Genomic DNA, 13,123 nt, shown 5'->3' with positions numbered 1-13,123 from the left:
CCAGGAATTTATGTTTGTTCCCTCTTGAAATTACTTTGTTTACTTTGAAAATAGTTTACATTTACTAATCTTTGCATACTTTGGGCATAGCAGAATGTAAGTTCCTTGAGGATAGGGACTCTATTGTTGCTTATTGTTTATTTACATAATGTTGCATATGGCAGCCATTATACGAATTCATGTACTAGTGATTTGAATTTTAGTACCCCTCCATATTGTTATTTAAAAACAATGGACTAGTGCCTGATTTTATCTATCCAGCTTTATTTTCCATTACGTTTACAATTTTTCTTCACTTCAGTCAAACAAGTCTCCTCTGTGCATTCTGCATTCATCCCATCCTCTGTGACTTTACTTATGCATTACTCTTACTTGAAAAATATTTTGGTCCCTCGCTCCCCTTAGCTAAATAAATTATAATCATCCTTCAATATCCAGGCATTGTCACACCTTCTCCTTAAAGCTTTCTTCTACTATTCCAATAAGACTATCTTTCCTTTCTTTGTTTTCCTATTATGATTATAAAATATATGAGTGACTTTTATTGCTTCTTGATTTTTATGTGTTACTTTTGTCTTCTATAGTACATTACAAACTCTTTGAGGTCAGAGTCCTAACTTCACAGTCTTTTGCATACTTTAGCATTTCTATTAAAGTGTTTATCAAAAAACAGGTATTTTCAAAGTACTTGTTCATTGATTGATGTGGAAGCATGTTACATCTCTTCCAACAGATGTATTTCACATAGCAATTTTTTCTGATATGTGATTCCTATGAAACACTTACCATCCTTCCTTTTTTTGCACAGAAGTCAGACACTTTTTTATTGACATAATCATAGCAAAGCCTTATCTCCCCCACCCTCCACTCATCTCAGTATTTGCTTCATGTGGTTTAAAGTGCCTTTACTTTAAAGCTTTGGCCCCTCTGTTCTCATGGCCTAATGACCTATTCCATAAGCAACTGTCAGTATTTACTAAAATATTCCTGGAATTTCATTCCATCCATTTGTTCTTATCTGTTTTTTGTTCTTTTTAAGTTGCCTTTATTCAAGAGCTGTTTAAAAAATAAAAAGTGCCTATCTCCTCAGGTATACAGTTAAAGCAGGGCCTAATTTATAAAAAGAGTGAAGAAGGATGGTGGGGAGGAAAATGATGGTTCACATCATAGAATATGAAATAGAATTCACATTGCTAAATGGACTTTTTATCCCATGCTCAGATCCTAGAGTTGTCATATCTTCCAATGTACACATTCATGAAGCAGAAGGGAAGGCAGAAATTTTCTTCCTGATCATAATATACTGACAATTCCATCAGGGGTGGCAGATAGCACAATAGGAATGCTGAGGATGCATGCCAGAAGTTCAAAACTTTATACAAACTCACAAGGAAAGCAAATAGCATATTATAAGAGTTAGAGCTATAACTAGGAAGAAGCAATCAGAATATTGCCCACAAATGATGAAACATAGATGTTGACAGCTAAAGGAAAATATGGAGTAGGAGGATCAGGCATCACACAAAATGTAGTCTTATCTGAATTGGATAAAGGGGCAAAGGAGGGGGGAGCAAACACAGTTTGGTGTAGAAATACATTAAATTTGACAGGGAAATCATCAGGGACAGTGAGAGAGGAAAAGTAAAGAGAGAATATGGAGTGTAGCAGTTTGTGGAGAATAGTTACAAATAAAACTTCAGTTTTGGAGTATGGATAATAAAGGAATGTTTAAAATGAGAGAAAGTATATGAACAAGTGACAATGAAATCTGGGACTGGTGAAGAGAAGAGTGTTAGAGGAGAATCACAATACTTCAAAGATGGATAGTTTTAATCACATTTCTTGTTTGTGGGGAGGGGTACTGGTATGTTTAACAATACCTTTTTGATGGGGAAAAAGTATGTGAAGCACGTATTTTTGAGTTTAATTGCCATTATTATCATTCTCTTTATCACTTTGTTAATCCAGGAATCAAGAAAAAAAAATAAAACAGGTGGGAGAGTTGGAATAACTTTGCTTCCTGTTACCTCTTCCAGGTTCTCCTCCTACTTCCATTACTCAAAAGGCCTTTCATCCTTCGAGGTTCAAGAGAAAGTGAGGCTGGTGACTTCACACAGCCCTCCCTTACGCAAATCAAATTCAATTGCAAGTCATGTCATCATCTCCCTGATATCAGGGTACTCTTCAAGAATGATGGACAAACCACACACGCACACACACACACACACACACACACACACACACAGTATTTATAACTACCTCCCAAATAAATTTCCTTCCTCAATAAATTCGGTAAATCGTTTATAATTTCTCTCTCCTCTCCAATTCCTGCCAACTTCAACATGCATACTAATTCTTCTTTATAAACCCTAATCCATTAGTTACTTAACCAATTCACTTCCTATGAGTTACTCCTCCACTCCATCTCAGCCACATATAAAAATGGCTATAACCTTGATCTTGCCTTCACCCACAAAAATGCACTTCCTCTGTATTGAAGAATTCCAAAATCCCCATATCAGACAATAATCAATTGATTTTTTTATAAAATTCTTCCTCTACTTTCCTTTAGAAAATCCTGCTCCATCCATACCATGACCTTGTGGACACGAGCTCTGTAATGCCTATACTTCCTGATTAAATATGCTAGCGCTTCCGTTTTTCACTGGGGAATGAGACGATGCAGTAGCCCAACAACTAGCCAATGAAGACGACATGCCAGTGATTCTTTGCAAGTAAATATTAGCTGAACACAGAGATACCTGCAACTAGTCTTTACCAGTTCAGGCAAGGCAACAGATACCTTGGTTTCTAGCTTATCTAAAAAGCAGCAGACATCTTGGTTTCTGACTAATCTAAAGAGCAGTAAATATCCTGCTTTCTGATTTGTTGTGTTCGCAGATGCTGTCTTCCTTTTCTGACTCTACTTTGAGCAGCTTAGAACATTATTTCCCTGCTACAGCTTGCAAGCTTCTTTTTCTTAGGCAACTAATGCAGTTATGATCTTTGTAAACCGTGTCAGACTCTGGCTCATTCCAGATGCCCACTCTTTGGACCTGGGGTTTCTTCCAGTTTAGCAGTTCAAAGGGATTTTTAACAACCTTCAATCCCTTGATGCCTCAGTTCTCTCCCAGGATATCTCCCTTGCACTAACCTCTCTGTTTCATCTTTTCCCCATCTTGATTTCTTGGGGAACCAATTCAACTCTACATTGTCTATATCAATAGGCATAGAATAAAACTTTTGAGAAAATACGGCACTGAATGTTTTTTAGTTAAAAGCAAAGGAATAAATAAGACTTTTCCTGACTATGGTAAAAGATATCTATCTAAAACTAAGAGCTAACCATATTTATAATGGAGAAGTGACAGAAAACATTCTCATAAGATCAGGGGTGTGGCTCAATCAATCAATCAATTAACAACATTAAATCTTTTCTATGTGCAAGATACTATGTTAAGTACTGGAATGCTGATTATCCACATGATTAATTGTTATTGTTTTAGCCAAACTAGCTATAGCAATAAACCAGAAAAAGATGAGGTAAAACTCATACACAAATGAGATACAAAACGATTGCTCTTTACAGCTGATTGATCTATTGGTTTACCTAGTAATCCTGAGTTAACTTTTATCATCAGTTTTGTCAATACTACTAACAGAATATAGTAGCAAGACATGGAAAAATTAATTTCATTCACAACAACTGCAGAATATATAAAATATTTGGGACCCTACCTAACCCAATAAACAGGAATTATATAAGTACAACTACAAAACAATTTTTACAGAAACAAGAAAAGAAATAACTCAAGCTATTATTAGCTGTTTATGGATCTGTTATATTAACATATCAAAAATGTCAATATTACCTACATTAAGAGATAAATAGATAAGCAGAAAGATTGAATAATTTAATGTCACATCAATCAAAGTACAAAAGGATAACTTTATATAATTAGATTTATCTGGTGGAACAAAAGGTCTATAATCTCAAGGGAAATGATGAAAAAAATTAGAAGGAAATAGGCCTAGAAGTACCAGATCTCAAACTACACTCCATAGTAGTAATCATAAACTATTTGATATGTGTTAAAATAGATATAGATAGATAGATAGATAGATAGATAGATAGATAGATAGATAGACAGACTGATAGTTGATTGGTGGACCAGATTAGATGAGAAAAAATAAAACATCAGAAAAAAAATAGGATATAATGCTCACTAAATTTGAGACTACAAACTACTCAGGTACAGATTCACTATTTGACCAAAATTTTCACAACTGGTGAGACAATTGAAAGTGGTCCAGAGGAAATTAGATTTAGACCAATATCTCATATTATAGACCACAAAAAGCTCCACATATACCTCAGTATAAAAGGTCACATTATAAATGAATCTTAAGAAAAGGTTATGGGATGCCTTTCACAACTGTGTCTAAGAGAGATTTTTTTCTAAAGAGACAGAGATGATAATAAATACCATAAAGTAGATTTGATTACATAAAATTAAAACATCTTTGCAGAAACAAATTCTGTATAGTTAGAAGGAAAACAGTTACTACAAGAAAATATTTGCAGCAAATTACTTTGATAAAGTTCTCCTGACTATGATAATATAGAGTACTGATTCAAATACATAAGAATATTCCTTCCACAATTGGTCAGTTGTTGATGGACAAAAAGGCAGTTTTTAAAAGAAGATATGCAAGCTATTGAAAATATTAAAACAATCCAAATCATTAATAATAAGAGAAAAGTAAATTCATGTGATGTAAGGTTCTACCTCAGACCCATCAGAGTATCATATATGCTAAACACACACACACACACACACATGCACACACGCATACACACACACACAACTCATCAGTGTTGGATGGGCTGTGGGTGGAAAGGGACACTAATTTACTATCTTTGTATAGCAATTTACAAATATGGTCATACTGTGAATTGATCCAACTATTCTGGAAGGCAATTTAACTCTAACCAAATTAATATTAATAGTGGTAGTATTTATTCAGTGTTTTAATATTTGTAAATTGCTATACAAATGTCATTTCATTTTATTCTAACAAACACCTTGGGGAGTAGGTACTGTTATTATCTTCATTCATACAGATGAGGAAACTGAGGAAGGCAGATATTAAGTAACTTTCCCAAGGTCCTGCAGCTAGTTAGTATCTAAGACTGGATTTAAAGTCAGATCTTTCTGACTCCAGTTTCTTTAGTCTGTCCTCTATGCAACCTAGCTTCCTATATATCATCTAACTGTATAAATCTTTGACTTAGTATTTTCTCTTTTTAATATGTTTTATTTATTTCACTAAATATTTTCCAATTAAGTGTAAAAAAATAACAATCCATTTCAAAAATTTTGAATTTCAAATTCATTCCCTCCCTCCTGCATCTACCCCTTCTTTGAAAAGGCAAACAATTTGACATCAAATACACGTGTGAAGTTATGCAAAATATATTTCCATATTGGACATATTATAAAAGAAAACATAGACAAAAAAGAAAAACAAAGTTTAAACAAAAGCAGGCTTCAGTTTACACTCAGAGTTCATGAGTTCTCTTTCTGGAGGAGGATTGCATTTTTCAACATACATCTTTCAGAAATGTCTTGCTCACAGTTGACCATCCTTAAAATATTGCTGCTTCCCTCCCATCCTATTTTCTTCTGTTTATCCTTCCATCTCCCATTTTATCCTCTCTCTCCTCTCAAGTGTGTTTTGTTTCTGACTGCTTTCTTTTATCAGCACTCCCTTTTCACTCCCCCTTCTCCTCCTACTTTCTTGTTGGGTAAAACAGATGTCTATTACTAATTGAGTGTGTGTGTGTGTGTATAATATATATATATATATATATATATATATATATATATATATATATATATATATATATATATATATATATATATAATATGTATAATATATATATATAATATGTATAATATATATATTATATATATATATATAGGAATATACATATATCTCCCTCCTGGAACCAATTTAGATCTGCGTGAGGTTCAGGTGTTGTCTACCTTCTCTCTATTCCATAATTAAGCCATCCATTGTAAAATCTCTTCCTTAGTCTCATCCTAAGGAGCCAAAGATAATTTCTTCCATTTTTCCTCTCCCTTCCCCCTTCTTCCAGGGCATCCCTCTTTCTTACCTACTCATTTTTTACATCATCCAAACATAATAGATTCACTCCTGAATTCTCTTCATATGTAGAATATTTCTAACTGCTCTAATAATAATCAAGTTCTTACAAGTTAAATGTATCACCTCATACAGAAAGCTTAACAGTTTACCCTTATTGAGTCTCTTATGATAGATCTTTCTTATTTACATTTTTATGTTTTTCTTCTACCTCATATTTGAAAGCCAAATTTGCTCTTTAGCTCTAGGAATACTTGAATGCTCGAAACACACTTATTTCATTAAATATCCATTTTTTTCTCCTTGAAGGATTATACTGTTTTGCTGGGTAAGTTATCCTTGGTTGTGATTCTATTTCTTTTGTGTTCCCAGTTAACATATTCCAAGCCCTCCAGTTTAACGTGGTAGCTGCTAAATCTTCTATGATCCTATGACTCCATGGTATTTGAATGAATTTTTTTTCTGACTGCTTGTAGTGTTTTCTCTTTGACCTGTGAGTTCTGGAACTTGGCTATAACATTCCTGGGGATTTTCATTTTGTGATCTCTTTCAGGTGGTAATCAGTGGATTCTTTCAACTTCTATTTTACCCTCTGATTCTAGGATATCAAAGCAACTTTCCTTGATAATTTCTTGAAATATAATATCTAGGCCCTTTCTTATATCTTGTCTTTTAGGCTGTCCAATAATTCTTAAATTATCTCTCCACAATCTGTTTTCCAAGTTAGTTGTTTTTCCAATATGGCATTTCATATAAAGTCATTTCACATGAAAGTCCCTTTTACTTAGTATTACCACTACTAGACATATACCCAAGAACTCAAACACAAATGGAAAGGCTCATATATACAAAAAGATATGTGGCAGCATTTTTGTTATAGCAGAAGAGTGGAAACTAAGTGGGTGCCCATCACCTGGGTAAGGGCTGAACAAATTGTGGCATATGAATTATATAGAATATTATTGTAATATAAGAAATGATGAAAGGGATGAATTCAGAGAAATCTGAGATGACTTATATGAATTGATACAAAGTGAAATGAACAGAATGGAAAACAATATATGCAAAACCTGTCACAAAGACAAGAAAGGGAGTGTTGGTATATCATAAAATTTAACATGTAATTAAAAAAAATAAATTATGCATAATAGAAGTCCTTGGTTGCATGTACAATCCTTCTATCCCCCATGTTCCTTATATAGGGAAATGTTCATAATTATTGAATTAATAAATACTCAAATGTTATAATACCCTGATAATGAGATATATTGACATTGAAGACTTATCCTCGACTAAATTCTAAAGTAGCGATTCTCTAAGGGTCTAGAGAGAGGAAGACAGACATAGTGACTACAGATTTTTAATGCATTTATTAAATGGCTGCTCCGTCTTGGGAGCTATGCTAAGTGTTTTAGATATATTTCATTTGATATACTACAAATGTAGAATAGTTGAAAAAATTACTTGATTTGGAATCAGGTAACTGGTTTACTTACCATATCTGTGAACTTGGGTGAGTTATTTAACCTTTCTAGGAATTTGATTCCTTCTCTTTAAATTTAAGCTAAGCTCAAACACTCTTAAAGTTTCCTTCTAGCCTTAAATCAAGGACCTTGTTTTTGTTTTGTTTTGTTACTTTTTTATCCCTTCCATAACTGTTTCAGCACTCTGTTCCTTTCCTCCTGACTCTCTCTTCTCCCATTCACAGCAACAGTTGCCCAAGATCACTCAGCCTGACATGTGACCCTGAGATTACTTCATACTATGCATGCACTGTTTCTTCCACCCCCTCAACCCTTCAAAATTAATTGTCCTGTGTTCTTCTCCTTGGAGACCTGATTTCTGCTAGCTAATCTGCTAAACTAATTAGCACTAAGGTTCAAATGGCCTAATTTGTTACTTTCTCAAGGTTATACATTTTAATTATAACCTGGACCTTCAGTGACTTCACCAAAAAAACTGACTAGTGCTTGGGTTATCATATAAAGCAGTTAGAGATAAACATTTGGTTAAGTATGCTTTATACATTGCCCAAACCGTGTCAAACACCCAGTCTACCTCTTATCAACTATGTGAACTTGGATAAGTTTCTCATCCTTTCTGATTTCTAGGGTCACTTCTTTATCTAAATCGTATATCCATCTAGGCAGTGACACACTTTACCTATATGCTAGGGACCAAGTTGAAAGTCCTTTAATGCCTAACGTTCTTCCACAGTCAGTAATTTAGGCTACTCGGGAATTTGTCTTCATTCACCAAAAAAATGATGAAGTAAAAGTTAAGGGGAAAAATATGACATTAGGCCTTGGGCTCCTCTATTTATCTTTATTTAGGTTAGGATATGGGATAAAATCAAGATAGGAAAAATCATTTAGCATTTAATAAGTACCTTCTTAGAAAGGAAAACTTCTGAACGTTTTGGGTTTTATCTGAAATCTCTGGAGCAATACATGCTGTTTGGCTAATAAAACTCACAATAACTATTACAAATTAAAAGGAACGTAATAAAATTTAGGTAGAAAACACAATATTATAAATGGTTCTTTCATAGGCTCACTAGGAGAGTGGAATAATCATTAAAAAGCATTTTGTTTTCTGGCCCCATTATTTTTTGAAGACTCCTCTAGCAACAGCCTCATAAAGTGGTAAAAGAAGATGATTAACCAAAATCCCCCAGGCTCTGATCTTAGCTAACCACTCAATCAGGAATCCACAAGATGACTGCTCCCCTCCTAATGGCCCTGGCCTGTTTTCCGTCTTCCAGGTGTCTGTCTCAGAATTTTATTGTGCTATAGTACACAAGCACACTCCAGACCACAAGTGTTTGGCTCTTGAAAGTTTAAGAGCACAATTACCGTGACAAATGAAGAAACGAAGATAAACAGTTATTTCATTAAAGTGGTAAGTACTACATAATTATCATCAATAGCATGAGTTTCTCAAACTGTATATAATTTATATAGATTCTTATATTAATTCTTCCTTAATTGTCATGGTTGCCTTGAAAAGACACTTACAGACATTTAAAAGGCATTTATAAGACAAAAACAAAACAAAACAAAAAACCCAAACAAAGATGAAATAGCCTCTGTACTCAGAGGAAGTACTTAATCAGAGTTCCTAATTAATTCAAGAAAAAAGAAACAAACAAAAAACCAGCCACTTCTATTGACAGTTCGTAGACTGCTGCCTTTGGTACCCTAATGCTACCTGGTGTCAGAAATCATGTAATATTAATTATCTGGCTTCCACATATTACATTTCTACCCTTCACCCGGGTTCTCCAGTATCTTTAAGGGGCTGTTGAGGTATCAGTCTCTGCCAATGACTGAAGCTTCCATCAGTTGTGTTCCCTCAATTTTCAAGGGTTCACTGAACTCTAGTTCCATTTTACCATTTAATAGGAAGAATAGTTTTTACAAAGAAACATTTACTTCAATAGCAAGAACAAGTATACAAATATTCCTTCTATCCTCAACACCTGATAGAGGACAGATAATCTCCCATTAAGCCAATGCATTCTTAGGAGTGAAAGAGGATTAGGTTAGCCTTTTTAATTTATTTTTCATAAAGCATTCCACCTGGGTGTCTTTCTCCGGGCTTCCCTACTGAGCTAACTATAATACCTGGCCTGGAATCCAAGGCTATCCAAGGAATTCCAAGCTATCCATGGCTTCATTTCCAGCGTGTGGGATTCCACCCCTCACACTTAGAACTGAACAGAGCAAAGGAAACAGACCAAAACCTGAGTCTCTGAGTCACAGGCCCTAAGGGCAGAGGGGGAAGGTTGTTGCCTCTCTCCTTCTCAGCTAGCTGAAGGCTTGGGGTGAACTGGGCCTGCACTCCCACAAGCAGCTGGAAAGAGAGATGGTGACTGCCCCAGTCTGGTAATTTTAAAAACAGCCTGTTCCAGCTCTATAGAGAATGGTAATAGGCTCCTCTCATTCATGTAGTAGAACCCAGAGTGTCTTCTCCCAGAAGCAGGTCCCTGCTGCCTCCCTTATGGGTACCTTTATCTTAGGTTAACTAGGCAGTATAGTGGATAGCAGATTGTGCCTGGAGTAAGGAAGACCCAACTTCATAATGTGGCCTCAGACATCTACTAGTGGTATGACTCTAAGCAAATCACTAAACTGCCTGCCTCAGTTTATTCATTTGTAAAATGAGTTTGATAACAGCACTTACCTCACAGGTGTATGAGGATGGATCAAATGAGATAATATCTGTAAAGCACAATGCCTATCACACAGTAAGTAAACAACAGATAAGTGTTTATGTTTTGATTGTTTCCATTCTCACTTCAGTGATCTGGGCTTGTGAAAAGCCCTATAAAACAGTTAGATTATCCCACTTAGGAAAATAATTTTGAGTGTTTTTGAAATTGTTATTCTTTCTCCCCAAAATAGCAAACATATTGGTATATGTGATCTAGAACATTAAAAGTAAAAAAGTAAAAAACTTATCCTGCAATTTCTACTTTGAGCCTCAGGATCATATATTTAACGTTGAAAGAGACCTCTAACTCCATCTGGTCCAATGTTCTTATTTTTGTTGCTATTGTTCAGTCATATCCAACTCTTCATGACCCTATTTAAAGTTTTCTTGGCAAAGATACCGTAGAGGTTTGCCACTTCCTTCTTCACCTCATTTTACATATGAGGAAACTGAGGGAAACACGATTAAGTGACTTGCCCAGGGTCACACAGCTAGTAAATGTGTGAGGTCAGATTTGAACTCAAGTTTTCCTGACTCCAGGCCTAGTGCTCTATTCATTAAGTCACCTAGCTGCCTCTTATTTTACAGTTGAATAAACTGAGGCCCAGAAAAGTCAAGTGACTTGGGCAAAATTACTTAATTAATAAGTGTCTGGGGAAGAATTTAAACTGAGGTCTTCCAGACTTTAGGTCCAATGCCTTATTTGTTGTATCATGTCACCTGTAATGAGCTTTAATTTTCAGGCAAACATTTAAAAAATATATTTTATTTTTAATTTAAGGAATAAAAGAAACGTTTCCATAACATAGTATAACTTTGAAAAAAAAAGATGATTACACATGAAACTGCAAACTTACCATGGATAACTTGCTATTGCTTATAAATATAAAACAGTTAACATGTAAATTTCTTTTTTCTTTATTTTCTTCCCTCTCCCCTCCCAAGATGGCCACTATAAGACACAAATAGGTACACACACACATACACACACATATATGTGTGTGTGTGTGTGTGTATGTGTGTGTGTGTATATACATATGTATATAAACATATATATATATATACACATAATTTTATACATCTATTTATCAATTCTTTTTTCTGGATACAGATAGCATTTCTCTTCATGTGGCCCTAACAATTGCTAAGTAGAGTATTTATAGTAATCAAAATAACTTGTTCAGTCAAGCTTTTAAGTTATATTAAGCCTATTTTTAAAGTATATGTTTCATTTAATCCTGTTTTAAACTATCTATCACAAATAAAATGTCAGTAACCAATTTTCAGTCATGGTAGATTTTAAAATATTTTTGTTCAAGTGGGACCTCATAGAACTTAAAAAAAAAGGTTTCTCTGTGTTTTATGTGGTACTGCCAGAATCAGATTATATTTCTGCTGATACAGGCAAAGTATTCTAGAATTTAAGTCTATGGCAGTCAATTTAATTCAATTTAGTAAGAATTTGTTTGGTGACTATTTTGTGCAAGGCCCCATATTAGGCCTTGGGACACAAATGCTTACAGAAAAACAGTCTCTGCCCTCAAGAGGTTTATATTCTGGTAGGAGTTGTACAGTGGAATCATTAGTTTTTCAAACATGAAAAACATTTAGACTCAGAATTTCAAAAGCAATGCCAAGCAGACACAACCTAATTGGGAGACTAGGCTGGCAATAGTAGATGGAGGTTGGCCCAAATGAAAGTTGTTGCTTTGGAGTAGATGGAAGACACCCAGCCCAAGTCACCTGCAATCTTCCTCTAGGGTACATGCTCTGCTCAGCAGGAGAAAGAAGATATAAAGTGTTTGCATGGTCTGAGGAGCTATGGCTCCTTTGTTTCCCTGAGCAAGAAGTAGTAGACTCTCTGTGCAAAAGGAAGTCCTTTTAGGCTGATAAGACACCTACTCTGGTTCCTTGCAACCTTAAATTTGGATACAAAATGTACCCATGCAATAGCAATTTAGATTTGAAAATCTTTCCCACCCATTAATAGGCCATGTGACCTGCTTACATCACAGGAAGCCTAAGTCACATGTGGTGGAGGAGCTTGCTGAGAGGAAAAGGAAAACGTGTCACAGGAAATGCTGAGAGAGCAGTTAGAACTGAGGGAAAGAGCAGACCTGATTGCTTGTTCTGTGATTGTGATTGTTGTGGCAAGGCCCCAGCAGGAGGGCAGAAGGTTTTGGGATGGCAAGGCTCCATGCTGTGATATTGTTCTTTAAGTTCCCTATTGTTATGATAAAGTAGGCTTACTGGTTGTGGGAGCTGGTTGCTTGGTTATGTGATTTGGTTCTCTAGTGTCTGAATATATGTTTTATTTCTTCTACCTTCTATATGGAGAGTTTCTCATATTTCGCGTTACAGAATTACGTAGACATATTCACAATTATCATTGATGTTGTTTCTATTGCCTTGCTAATACAACCCAAGAGGAGATAAAAGGCACAGGACATTGGGTGGTCTGAAGTTTTCTTGCTGGAGATACATCTCATGAGCAAATTTAAGAGTTTTAATGGCCTCAATTTTGTATTTATATGTTTAGCACTTATAATAATGCCTAGCACATAATGATTTTTTATTTTTATTTTTACATCTCTCTTATTTTATGGGACTTCACAACCTAGCCTCCTTTTACCTTTCTAGTCTTCTTATACCTTACACCCCTCCATGTACTCTTCCATCCAGTGACATTGGCCTGCAGGTTGTTCCAGGAAGAAAGTACTATATCTCTTGGCTCCAA

Source organism: Trichosurus vulpecula, chromosome 2, assembly GCF_011100635.1.
Source record: "Trichosurus vulpecula isolate mTriVul1 chromosome 2, mTriVul1.pri, whole genome shotgun sequence".
NCBI classification, from domain to species: Eukaryota; Metazoa; Chordata; class Mammalia; order Diprotodontia; family Phalangeridae; genus Trichosurus; species Trichosurus vulpecula.
The sequence above is the reverse complement of the archived record's forward strand: the minus strand, read 5'-3'. Positions refer to the sequence as shown.